We start from the raw sequence: 12,949 nt of genomic DNA, 5'->3' as shown, positions 1-12,949 counted from the left end.
TTTTTTGAGACAGGGTCTTTCTGTGTAGCTATGGATGTCCCAAAATTTACTATATAGACCTTAAACTCACAGAATGCTGAATTAAAATCATGCACTACCACGCCACTAAAGTCTTCAATATTTTAAACAAAATGTCCCTTTATACATATATACTACAACAAATCCCTTGGAAAATTCCATTGACATTTCTGAAGTTTGGCATACCTGAACTATAAACCTTAGTTTTTCTTGTGGAACCAGAAATATTTTCAAGCATCAGTACACCCAAGAATCACTTTGGGGCTCCTTATCAAGCCATCACCCGAGTCCCACCAGTGGCCACATAAATCCAACCTGTGGGGTCCAGGTAAGCTTTCCAGGTGACCCTAGCCAGTAGCAAGTCTTGGCAATCTTGATTTGGGAGCAAATGTTGCTAATTGAATCCTTTCTGCTGGTTAAAACCATGCAATGTGCACAGTCAGCTCTAGTGAAGAATAGAGAGTTGGGAAGAACAGCCACAACTCATCTTCTGAGGCTATAAGAAGGCCATGGAGGACATGTCACCAAGCACGGTGTCCAGCAGTGTGGCTCCTGGGACTCTGCCCTATCAGACTTCTTTTCCTGAAGGTGACAAATTGACCAGAACAATGTTTTTTTTTTTTTAAAAAAAATGATCATTTAGTTTAAAAAATGAGACGATAGTTTAAAAAAATTCTTTTCTCATTCTTCCTAATGTTCCTTTCTTTATGTTTTAAAAACACTTGCTTGTGTGTCTTGTGTTTTGTGTATGGATATGCATGCTGAGCATATATGTGGAGGTGAGAAGAAAACCTGTTAAACTTTATTCCGTTCTCTCCTTCCACTGTGTGGGATGTGGGAATTGAAGTCAGGTCACCAGGACTGGCAACTCATGTCACTGGCCCATTTCCCCCACTCTCCACCTTTTTTTTTTTTTTTTTTTTTTTAGTAGCAGTTCTGGGAGCCTGGGGCCTATTTTCCCATGACAAGCCCCAGGGCTTGTGGGTATAAAGTTGCACGGTTGCCTGAAGTATACATATCACAGTCTGTGCTTCCTGCCTGTTCTTCCTGAATCCTGGAACTCGAAGCTGCTGCCTTTATTTACCTGCTAGTAACTGCCAATGATGCATCCTAAAACTAATTCTTGTTTTTAAGCCCTGAGCTGTGTGGTCTTAGACAAGCTCCTCTGTCCCTGCCTCCCTCCTCCAGTACCTCAAGAGCTCAAGAGCTGACCTCAGTGAGAGGAGAGGGCGTGAGGAGCCGCTCACCCTTCCTTCTTCAGTTTAAGTCCAGAGTTTCCGGGAACCCTGCAGCAACAGCTTTTCATTTCCTGGGTCCTGCTTGATTTCTTTCCTCTTTCCTCTTTCCAATTTTGAAATTAAAATACAGTTACATCATTTTCTCCCTTCCCTTCTTTGCATCTCGCCCAAGCATACACACCCTTGCTCTCTCTCAGATTCATGGCCTTTTTCCATATACATACATATATATACACACATACATTATTTCTAAACATATATAAACAATATATATTTATCACTAATATATATAATGTATATCCCTAAATATGTATAAACAATATATATTTATACAAGCTGCTTACTCTGTATGAGGTTACTTCTGTATCTGAGTCAGACCTGACCAGAGGAATAGGATGTTTGCTGTGAGACTGTGACTCCTAGAAGTGTCAGGAACACTACACCCATGAACTCTCACCAATATGGCTGCCCAAACATAGACCCCAACAGGAATGACACCAATAACATGAAATAGGGAAATCTCGTGGGGCTCCAATACTAGACAAAGAGTGGCATGTAACATCTTCTTTTGTTTTGTTTTGTTTGTTTGTTTGGTGGGTTGGTTGGTTTGGTTTTTCGAGACAGGGTTTCTCTATATAGCCCTGGCTATCTTGGAACCCAGTCTGTAAACCAGGCTGGCCTTAAACTCACAGATCCTCTGAGTTAGTTCTACCTGCCTCTGCCTTCTGAATGCTGGAATTAAAGGTGTGTACCCTCACTGCCCACTGTTTTTAAAACTAATTTATCCCATGCTTATTTCTGTTTTCCTGCCTCCCCCACTCTTACATTTATAGTTTGCCTAAAAATTGGCTGCTTGTTCGAGCCACTCCCTAGTCCAGGCTGAAATCTCTCACTTGATTCTGATTACAGCTGTAGATTCGCAAACACTAATGGGAAACACTCAAGGGCTCTCTCTCCAGTTTTCCCAAGGCCGGGGGTGGTTTCCAGCAATGAGAAATCCATCATGGACCACTGCTAGAGCTCTTACTGTAGGGTGTGTCCTATCTCACTGACCTTGCACTAATCTAAACCTCACCGCAAGTGCACGCCCACAATACCACCACAGTCGCCAGCCTCACTTCCTCTTCCTTCTTTGCGCTGTGTAAGGCACCACCCAGCCAGTGCAGTTCTGAGGTTCTTCAGCTTGCACTGTATCTTCATTCTTTTAGCTCTAGTGATTAAGAGTTACACTGTTTAAGGATCTAGAAAAAGACACGACTTCACTTACATTAAAACTTTCTCTATCAAGAGGCTGAAGAGAGGGCTCAGCAGTTATGAGTGCTTACTGCTCTTGCAGGGGACCCCTGGCTTGAATCCCAGCATCAGGAATGCACTATTTGGGGTGGAGCCTGCATGGGGTAAGCAAACCAGCGGTCCCCTATTACTGAAGAGCTATTACAGGGAACATTGACTGATCTGGTCATACAAACATCTTATAAACATATAACACAAGAGCACTAATAGTTTTCTTCTAATGAGGCTTTTGCACTTTGCTGACTTAACCCCGTTCTTCTTAAGAGAACCCGATTCCATCTTCAGATCCCATTAGTCAACTACAACTCAAAGCTGACCAGTCAGTCTGTCAGTCTCACCTTCTCCTGGCATATGATTCATCTGTAGACAAGACACATAGAATCACGTCCTCTAATCTCTTCCTTTTAGCGTGTACATTCTGTGTTGCATAGGAACCTTGACTTGGTTTGCTGTCGTCTATACCTGTTAAAATCTTTGAAGGTTCATCCACAGGGGACCTGATGGCTGTGAGTATGTGCCTGGAAAGCCGGCTACCAAGGATGCAGAACCTCACACGTGACCTCAAGCTGTGGTTCACCTACTTGAACTGGAAGCTTCTGGGAAGAGACCTGGGTTGGTCTACAAGTGGCTTTCGGAGTGAGCACCCCAGCATCTCAAACCATGAACCAACCTTTAAAGGCCTTTCCACCATGACTCCTCTCCTATCTATGCCTGTGCTTCCTTCTTCACTGCAATCAATATAATCACATAAATGTGTTTGTAACTTTTCAAAGTTAGCCCAGAGCCCAGACTTATCTGGAGTTCTCTTAACATCCATGGCTCTGCCGTCTACTTTCTTTTCCTGCTCCCTTCACAGCTACAAGAGTGATTGATGGTCACAGCCTACCTATATCCACTGTCTCAGAGCTCACAGCTGACTGGAGCCCTTACCCTGGCAAGTTTTTATCAACTGCCCTGAGCTGGGACAGAGGTTTCCCAACATGTGACATTTCTCAACTCTAGTGCTGCACTAACATCAGTAAAAAACAAAACAAAAAACAAACAGGGTACATGCCTAGATCTGGGTATCACCCAGAGCTCTGAAGTGCTCAGGTCTCTCAGACATCATTCCGTAGCCGATCCTAACAGTGTTGAGTCTCCTTCTAGTGTCTGAGACTCTATTAGCATGGTTCTTTGCACCTACTTTTTGAATTTAATAAAATCCAGACACAAACACACAGCCTCGGAGGACATTTCCAAGTAGGCCTAGACGGTGCAGCCTGACCTGACCCTTCAGAGTCTTTTTTTGTGGTCTTTGTTGTCACAGCACCTGAGCTTTTGGGCCTTCCGTTTGCTCAGGAGGGTTAGTGACAATGGCCTTCGGGCTTTACTGCTTCATGTCACTCAGGAGTTACTACTGAGCTGCCGAGGAACAGAGCGCCTTCTGCAGAACTCTGATCTCACCTGAGGATTGCTTGCTTTCATCACTGAGCTTATTTTCATGGCGTTTTTTTTTTATGCTATCAGAAGTTACCTTGGGTTTGGTTTGCTGTCATTGTGTGTATTTAATTTTCACACACCTCCCTGTCAGAATGTAAGCCACAAGAGGATAATTTTGCTATTTTTCTCCCCTGACTTTTAGCGCTTGGTGCCCATTTAGGATTAAATGGAAGTGTTTCTCCTGGAAAAAGACCAGATGATATCAAATTCGACCACAAGGGGGCAGAATGTGCACAGTTAATGGAGAGAGCCTCAGGCCAACAAGCCAGACAGATGGTGAAGTTAGCCATAAGGAATCTCCCAACTTCCATCTTTTCTGTACCTGTCTAAAGTACCTATAGATGGTGAGGACCAGTGACTTCAGCATAGCGATGAGGATTGTTAACTATTTCCTACCCAGCTTCAATGTTCCATGTTCTTTTCAAATACTGAACATCATTTAAAAACTGCCAAGTAATTTAAACAAATCCCAAACGTTGCAGAAACAGTGTTTATAAGATTTTAAAGGATGAGGGCGGAGACAACTATTGTGAAAGATAGGAAAAAGTTAGGACCTTCCAACGTACTTGTATTTATTGCTCACAGTCTTTAATAATGATGAGTTAAAGTTATACAGTCTAGATATGTATTTTATGCATACACTGTAGCTGTCTTCAGACACACCAGAAAAGGGCATCATCAGATTCTGTTACAGTTGGTTGTGAGCCACTATGTGGTTGCTGGGAATTGAACTTACAAACTCTGGAAGAGCAGTCAGTGCTCTTAACTGCTGAGCCATCTCTCCATCCCTACAGTCTAGATTTTAATAGATGTTCCCCATGTGTTTGGGAAGACAAATACGTACTTGTAGCATTCCTATATTAAGTTTTCAAATCTGGTAGTTTGCTCGGTTCAAAATTAAGATAGCAATGAGCTGAGGGTGTAGGTCAGTGGTGCAGAACTTGCCTAGCATGCACCAGGCCCAGGGTTCCATCCTAGCAGTGTAGAAAAACCACATGAACCCAGAATGGTTTTCTAGAGGTGGGAGGAAAGGCTGACTTTACAAATCACCTGTCTCCTCCACCCACAGCCAGCTAGACCCCAGCAGACACATGCCAGGTAGCTGAAGCCTATATTGCTTTCAGAGAGGTTCACGTGTTTTTATCTGGGAACAATTTTATGTCCCAAGGCCAGAAACATGCTCCTCTCTGCCAGGTTCTTCCTGAACAACCAACAATTGCTTTTTAGTCCGTTGGATCTGATCGTATTTCTACCGAGACCCCGAAGATATTAGCATCCTCAGAAGAAAGATTCCTAATCCATTCAGAATCCTATTATTGCTGTGATAATTACTGTAGTTATGACTGTGGCAGTCATTAGAAGAAAGATAACCCAAATGGATAACTGTAGATGTGGTCACTCCGCATCTGAGCAAAGCTGGAGAAGCGTCAGATGTCCTGTGGGCAGCTGTGTGTACATGCAGAATGGGAGGGAGGGGTGATTATACTGTTGTTAGATGACCTTCTTCCCACAGCTTGTCCATTGTCCTTCCTTTATGTCTTTAGTACCCCACATTCCTCTCCATCCCATCTGTGAGTGCCCTAGATCAGACCATTTTACCTAGATTGTCATCACACCCTCCCTCCCCACCCATCAGTGGGCTTACCCAGTCCATCTAGGGCATCCCTGCCAGATTCTTCCCATTTTTTCAAGCTTTCCATTGCATGGAGAATATATGCTGACGTATTCCTTGTGGCTTGAAAACCGTCTTGGTTAGTTTTTATCAACTTGGTACAAGCTAGAGTTCTCAGGGAAAAGAGACTTCCATTGAGAAAATGCTTCTGTTGCCTGTAGGTAAGTCTGTCGGACATTTTATTTGATTAATGCTTGATGTGAGAGGGCCCAGCCCACTGGAAGCAACTCTACTCCTGGGCAGGTGGTTCTGGTTGGTAGAAGAACGAGAAATGAACAAGTCCAGGGAGCAACTCGGTAAGCAGTGATTGTGCTTCAGGTCCTGCCTCCAGGCTCCTGCCTTGTCTTCCCTTTATCATCTCGTGTTTTATCACAGCTATGGCAGTGACACAAGAATAACTGGCTTTGTGCTCTGAATGTCTCTGCCACCATCCCCACCTCACAGCCTCAGATTTATATGCTGAAATTGAACCCCTAAGATGGCTGTATTGCAAGGTGGGGACAACTTTCATAAGTCATTCAATGCTAGAAATTGTACCTCCACAAATAGGATGAGTATCCTTGTACTACAGGCACCAAAGAGTCCTTCATCCCTTCCTCAGGGTGAGACCACAGCAGGAAGGCACCACCTAGGAGCCAGAAAGCAGACCCCAGTCAGATAGTCCAGGTTGTTCTCATGTGCTGATTTCCTGGTGGGCCTCACCTCCTCCTGTCTGCCTTTCAAAGTCTTTCATAGCCACAATCTGACCTCTTCCTTTGAAGATTTCTCCATATTAGAATTATTTTCTCCTTTGCTTCTCTAAGTATTAACATTTGGAATCCAGTCCCTTGACTTTGGGCTACTAAGTTTACACCAGTAGCTCACTGATCTGCAATTCCTTAGAGTCATCTCCTCTATCTTATGCACGAACAAGTGGCCAGAGATGAGTACCCGCCTGGTGAGTTGAAACTACCTTTCTTAACTTTCACTTGATTTGGTCTTGAAATTGGCCTGAGAGGGTGGGTCCTTTGTTGTGATGACCATGGCAGTACACATGTACAAAGAGCTCAAGAAGTGTGGCCTGGGCCAGGAGCCCAGGTTACAGAGGCGCACACAGACTCCAGCTCAGTCAAAAGAGCAAGAGTAGATCTGCTCGTGATATCATAGTCTGTGCTGAGGAAAATGGCTGGTTGGTTCCAGGAGTGGCAGGGGAGTAGTAAGGATCTCCACCCTGGTTTTGTTATTTCCATCATCACAATCCTGGGGGTGTTTCTTCACTTCTCTGGATGTCATTTTTCCTCCACTATAATAGCTCCCTGGAAGAATTGAAAAGGGTAAAGCAGATAGCATCAAATAATAGTGTTGAGTCACCAGTGTACTAGTACTGAAGACAGAGCTCTGCATAACGAAATTTTCACTAAGTACATGGAAAACAATGGCTGGAACTTCCCCCTCTGTGTCTGACAATAATAGCAGAGTATCTGAAGTACCATCCCAGCAATGGGGAAGGGACGGAGAAGTTGGAAAAACATCCCTTGGTCCTCTGAACACATTCCCAAGATACCACCAGGCCAGCCACCAGCATTTCCCAAGCCTCCCCCCATGCCCTGGGAAACTGTACAAGTTGAGCTCATTTCACAAGCCACTCTCAGGAACAGTCTTGACCCCCACTTGCTATTTGATATTCAAAGATTCAGGTGTCAGCCATGTAGGATATGGTCCTCTGGACATCTGTAGGCACATGAAAGATGAACTTTTTCCTAGAAAAAGTTAGAGTCAGTGCCAGGAAGAGATGCCTCCATATGGATCTATATTCAGAGAAGTCTTTTTTTTTTTTTTTTGGTGGTTTTTCGAGACAGGGTTTCTCTGTATAGTCCTGGCTGTCTTGGAACTCACTTTGTAGACCAGGCTGGCCTTGAACTCAGAACTCCACCTGCCTCTGCCTCCGGAGTGCTAGGATTAAAGGCGTGTGCCACCACACTCAGCTTAAGAGAAGTCCTAACGAGAGAAGAATCCAGTCATCCATATGGAAGGCAGAACACATGGGGTGGTGGTGAAGAGCCTAAGTGCAGTGGCTACTGGCAATGAGGATGGGCCTGTTCCCTGCTATCGATGACATGGGCTAAAGGGTCCAGGCCTGGTCTAAATGCTGAGTCCAAATGTCTGCCTGAGTGTACAGCTTAGAAAAGGGGCACATCCCAAGCAATTTTCACTTACCAATGATGGAACTACCACCAAATCTGTCTTGGGAAGGATGTGAGTGTTACACGATGCACTCCATACAAAATGCTCGGCAATGTTCGCATGGTGAGCATCCCTTTGGAGGTGGGACAGAAGTGACCATGAGTTAAATGAGTGTTCATATTCCTGTTCCACAATGAACAAACTCAGATAGAAGGATACAAAGGCAGTACATGGCAGATATAACGAAAGTACTACTGTTTCTTTCTGTGATTAAATGAAAAATTCCCAAACCCTAAGGAAGAGGGGTTGGGACCAGAATAGACCATCTTTATGAGGGACAAGAAAGATTGAAGCCAAAGCCAATCTGAGCTAATAGCTAAGCCAAACATTAAAATATCCTGAATCATTCCTATGACTAGGTAAGAGCTTGTTTTTGGAGAAGTCTTTCCTTGGCTTTCTGAAATTGCCAGACCACTCCTCCCTGCTTTTAATATTCATCTATAACTTAGACCATTTAACTTATGAAAAAATACTACAAGGTGTCTCCCAGAAGGAGCCCTAAGATAGAGGGTTTCCGAAGCAAAGGCATGGAAGGTTCAGTCTTACCTGAAGCCTGTTTCAAGAGGACCTGGACAAGAGAACAAGCCCATCTGTATAGGGTGGGAGTGGCTCCCCCTCTGGCAATGGTTCTCAACCTTCCCCCATCATAAAATTATTTCATTGTCTCTTCATAACTATAACTTTGCTACTGTTATAAATGCTAATGTAAATATTTGGTGTGCAGGATATCTGATTTGTAACCCCTGTGAAAGGGTCATTTGACCCTGAAAGGGGTTGCAACCCACAGGCTGAGAACCATTGTCCTATGGGCTGTTGTTCTCCTTCAGGTGAAACCTGCTCAGCAGCAGCATTTATTGACTAACTTATTCAAGGTTCAAAGGTCAAGAGATGACACTAGTGCTAGGACCTTGAGGATATCATGAGCTGTGGCACTCACCATGCTTTGGTGAGTGTTGCAATGCCACTGTGAGCATAGTTTACCTGTAGGCTAATGTGACTGGTGCTCACATTAGTTCATAAACAGGTACCTGTTCATAAACAGAAGTCACCATCAGATGTGTGGAACTTAGGGACACTGTCTTGGCAGTCATTTCCAACCTTAGGACACATTCTTGTCCACTCACCCGTAAACCTAACATTCCTCCGGAGTATCTTGATACCTTCAGTGGTGTGGTTCTAAGCACAGGTCCCATGATGCCTCACTGGAAAGCACAACACCTTCTGCCTAGTGCGCTCTGAGAGCAGGGCCAGCTCACTCACAGCCTTCTCCTTCCCTAGCCCCTGCACTGTCTGTCTTTCGTAGTAGAGCGCTTCCTTGCCTTAAGTGCTCTCATAGCCTCTAGCTTCTTAGAACACCCACAAAGACATCTTTTTAGGAATAAGAGCTTTTGCCTGGGAAGTTCTGAAATCTAAGCCCAGCTAAGTTCTCTGTTGGCTATGAGCTCCTGGCAAGTGATGAAGTTACTCCTGTTAGAGAGTTTCCGTGTTTGTTCTTCAGAGGGTGGTAAGGCGGACTAAACAAAACAGGAATAAATAAAACAAGGTTATGAAAGGATTTCAGGAGGCACTAAGTGCTGGAAAAGTCATGACAAGGAGGAAGGAAGGAGATTTTATGTCAGGCAGGTAGCACAGAGATTGAGTTCAGTAAACATTGTCACTAGGATTATTCTTTCTGACTAACTTCTGTCTTGGGGTGGCTCTGTCTAACACCGTACTCCAGACACGATCCCTTTCTGACCACTTTCCCTCCAGCTCCCTGATGACTCCCAGATGTCCCTCTGTCTTTACCCAGCTCCCTGGCTTCCCTGGGCTTCTCTGGGTCTGGTCTAGCTTGGATCTTGGTGTTATAACCCCCTTGACTGGCCTGCCTGGCATCTTGCATTCCCTTCCTCTCAAGGGTCCATGCAGCCTGTAGCAAACTCTCAATTATAATGCCTCTTCATACATGTGCTGTCCGGCTCAGCAGCTAGGCAATGATTTGTTCACGTCATATCTGTATTTCAAAGCTTCTCCAGTCTGCAAGTCCTAATCTCATTTTCAGTTTGTGACTTTGCCTCTTTGCTGACAAGTCAGGCCCCTGCCTTCAGCATCTCTCTACATCCTGCTAGGAAGAGCTAACCCACCTCATGGCCTATCTGCAGACAAGGAGGAGAGCAGAGCAAGGAGGGAGAGCCTTGATAGTTAGGTTCCCACTTGTAGGGAATGTGTCTGAGCCTGCTTCTGATGACTCACTGCCCACAGAGTCCAGTAGGAAAGGAGAGAACTGACCCAGAAGCTGGCAAATTGTAGTTACTCAGTAAACATCCAATTACTCATACCCAGAGCTGATACTTAGTAAATATCCCTTTATTGTTTTCAAAACCCTCCCAGGAATGCTGGCATTAAGGATCAAGTTGCCTGTTTCTCCGCCTTATTATTATGTTTTTTTTTTAAACTTCATGTTTACACAGGACCTGAAAAATGAAAACTTTACCGATTACCCTACCCCCTAGCCAGTTGGAGACGCCCTAGAATTTCTTGGCTATACTGTTTCTGAACTTGTAAGAACGACATTGAGCTTGCTCACTCTGCTGCATCACAAAGTTCTGTCCTAAGGAAGAAAGATCAAAGTGGATTGGTAAGAGATGTGTTCTCTGTGTTAGCAGTTTTGTGCCTTTAGGGCCTACAGATTCCAGAGGTGACCATCAGGAAGGACACTTGCGTTACCCCAGTGGTGAGGGGACCATGTGCATCCTCAGACACTGGGTGGAGGAAGGACACTTGCGTTACCCCAGTGGTGAGGGGGCCACATGCATCCTCGGACACTGGGTGGAAAGCTGACGGGAGAACTCTTTGGCAACACAAAAGCAAAAAGAGGGACAAACAGGCAGGAGAGAGAAGGGTGGGGACTGAACTGACTTCATACATGGCTCTGTACCTGGTCACACGTGTGATGCTCATGCAGCCTCTGTTTGAAATTTGAAAATCAGCCTAGATCATTGTTCTCTGATGAATACCTGGAGGTCTTTTAAAATACAGATGACTAGGGCTGGAGAGATGGCTCAGAGGTATCTCTGAGCACTGGGTACTCTTCCAGAGGTCCTGAGTTCAACTCCCAGCAGCCACATGGTGGCTTGTAGCCATCTAGAATGAGATCTTGTGCCCTCTTTTGGCCTTCAGGCATACATGCAGACAGGACACTGTAGACAAATAAATAGATCTAAAAAAGTCTTTTAAAAATGCAGATAACTGAGCCTTTGGTGGGGTGAGAGTAGAGTCCGAGTCAGTCTAATGAGTTCTCTCATGAGGCAGACACTGCCGATCCAGGGGTCGTTTGAGAAACTCTGACCTGGTGACTAGTTTCTTCCAGCTCTGAGATTTTAGGAATCTCTTTCAAAGAAATAGCATACTATGAAGAGACAGAATTGAGAAATAAAGTAGAATTATAGAAGAAGCTAGAGAAGTTTCCAAACATTTCACCTGACCTATGACAAAAAAAAACAGGTGCCTGGTCTTTGGCCAAGCCCAGCAGGAATGGGGCTGGGTTTAGTCAAGTGGGCTGCTTTCACCTCCACCTGCTTTCAGAGCTTCTTCTTGCTTGATTTCCACTCGTCCTGCATCTAAGTCTATATTTTATGACAACAGCTGCTTGAGTCTGTAATGAGAAAACACATTGGAGCTATGAAGTGCAAGGCAAGAGTTTTATTCTCAACGTATGTTTGTATTTTCTGCTTTTCCTCCTTCTGAAACAGCAAATGATGACAGCAATAAAAAACAGATATAGTTGATGGTAGACGGTTGGGGAGGGAGGAATGAAACAGATTTGAATTAAATAAGAGATTCATTATCCCGCATAGTAAGCAAGCTCCGAGTGATTGTGGAGAGGGATCAGGATGGCCTCAAGGAGAGATACAACACAGATTCTGCCAAGCCTGGGGAGTGGACCGGCAGTCACACGGCAGGGCCCATGCATGTGGGGACCATGGGACATGTTTTCAGAAGCTCATGGAGTCATCTGTCTACCTGTGGCTCTGAACTCTCGCAGGTCAGAATGCTTGATGGCCAGATCCCAGTTGGAGATCTCTCTGGTGTTTACTCGGTATCTCTTCCGACATATGGGACACATAGATCTGGGAGACAGCTCTTTTGTGGATTTTCTTCCATCTCTGTGGGCTCAGTAGTTTATCTAGATGTTTACCAAGTCTCTTATGCTCTTTACCACGCAGAAGCTTATAGGTGCCCAGAGACTAACAGGGTGATTTAGCAGTTTGCTCAAGAGTGAAGTCCCTTAGGCCGTGGGACAGCCAAGCTTCTTGCCCCAGACTGTATGCCGTGGAGGGTTCTGCTCAGCCATGACATTGCCCCAGTGAGGTAAAGAGTCTGGAGAAACCTGCCTGGGATTTAACCTCACCTGGGCATGCTTTACTCTACACACTGAAATCTGTGAGTCACGAGGGAGTGACTATTTCAGGGAGGCATATGAAAGATATCTCCAATTTAGCCAGAAGCATGAAGCTTGAAGCTTTGGGTGGGAACTGATGATAGAGTTCAGAGTAGGCCTCAATCCTCAGCTTCTGCCATTGCCATATGTCCTGGCAATGCCCTGGCCTGTATAGACAACCGGCGCAAATGTCAGCTTCACGAGGCATCACAGTCTATTTGTATAGGGACGGAGGCTAAAGAGAGGCAAAGAAAGCTAGGGGTCTGCTATCTCCAAACCTGCAGGGCTGGCTGGAGCCCAACGGCACAGGGACACTGTCTGTAGCTGGAGGCCTTCACCTGCTGGTGAGCTGTCCAGCATCGCACAAGAGCCCTTCTCAAGGGATCAGCAGAGTTGTTTCAAGCTGAGATCCCTGTTACTCTTGAGAACATTTCTAAGTGTCTGGCTGGCCAAGGTGGCGCCAGGCAGCCCAGGCCTCAACAGCTTCTGACCTTCCCCTAACCTCTGGGGGCAAGTTGGACAAAAGCCCTAGCTTGAACCCTTGGGTGATCTACGTGAAGCAGCAAGAACTTGTTTTCAGGGGCCATTCCTGGCTTCCTAACACAC

The sequence above is a fragment of the Mus caroli genome, chromosome 2 (assembly GCF_900094665.2).
Source record: "Mus caroli chromosome 2, CAROLI_EIJ_v1.1, whole genome shotgun sequence".
Taxonomy (NCBI): Eukaryota; Metazoa; Chordata; class Mammalia; order Rodentia; family Muridae; genus Mus; species Mus caroli.
Note: the sequence above shows the minus strand (reverse complement) of the source record.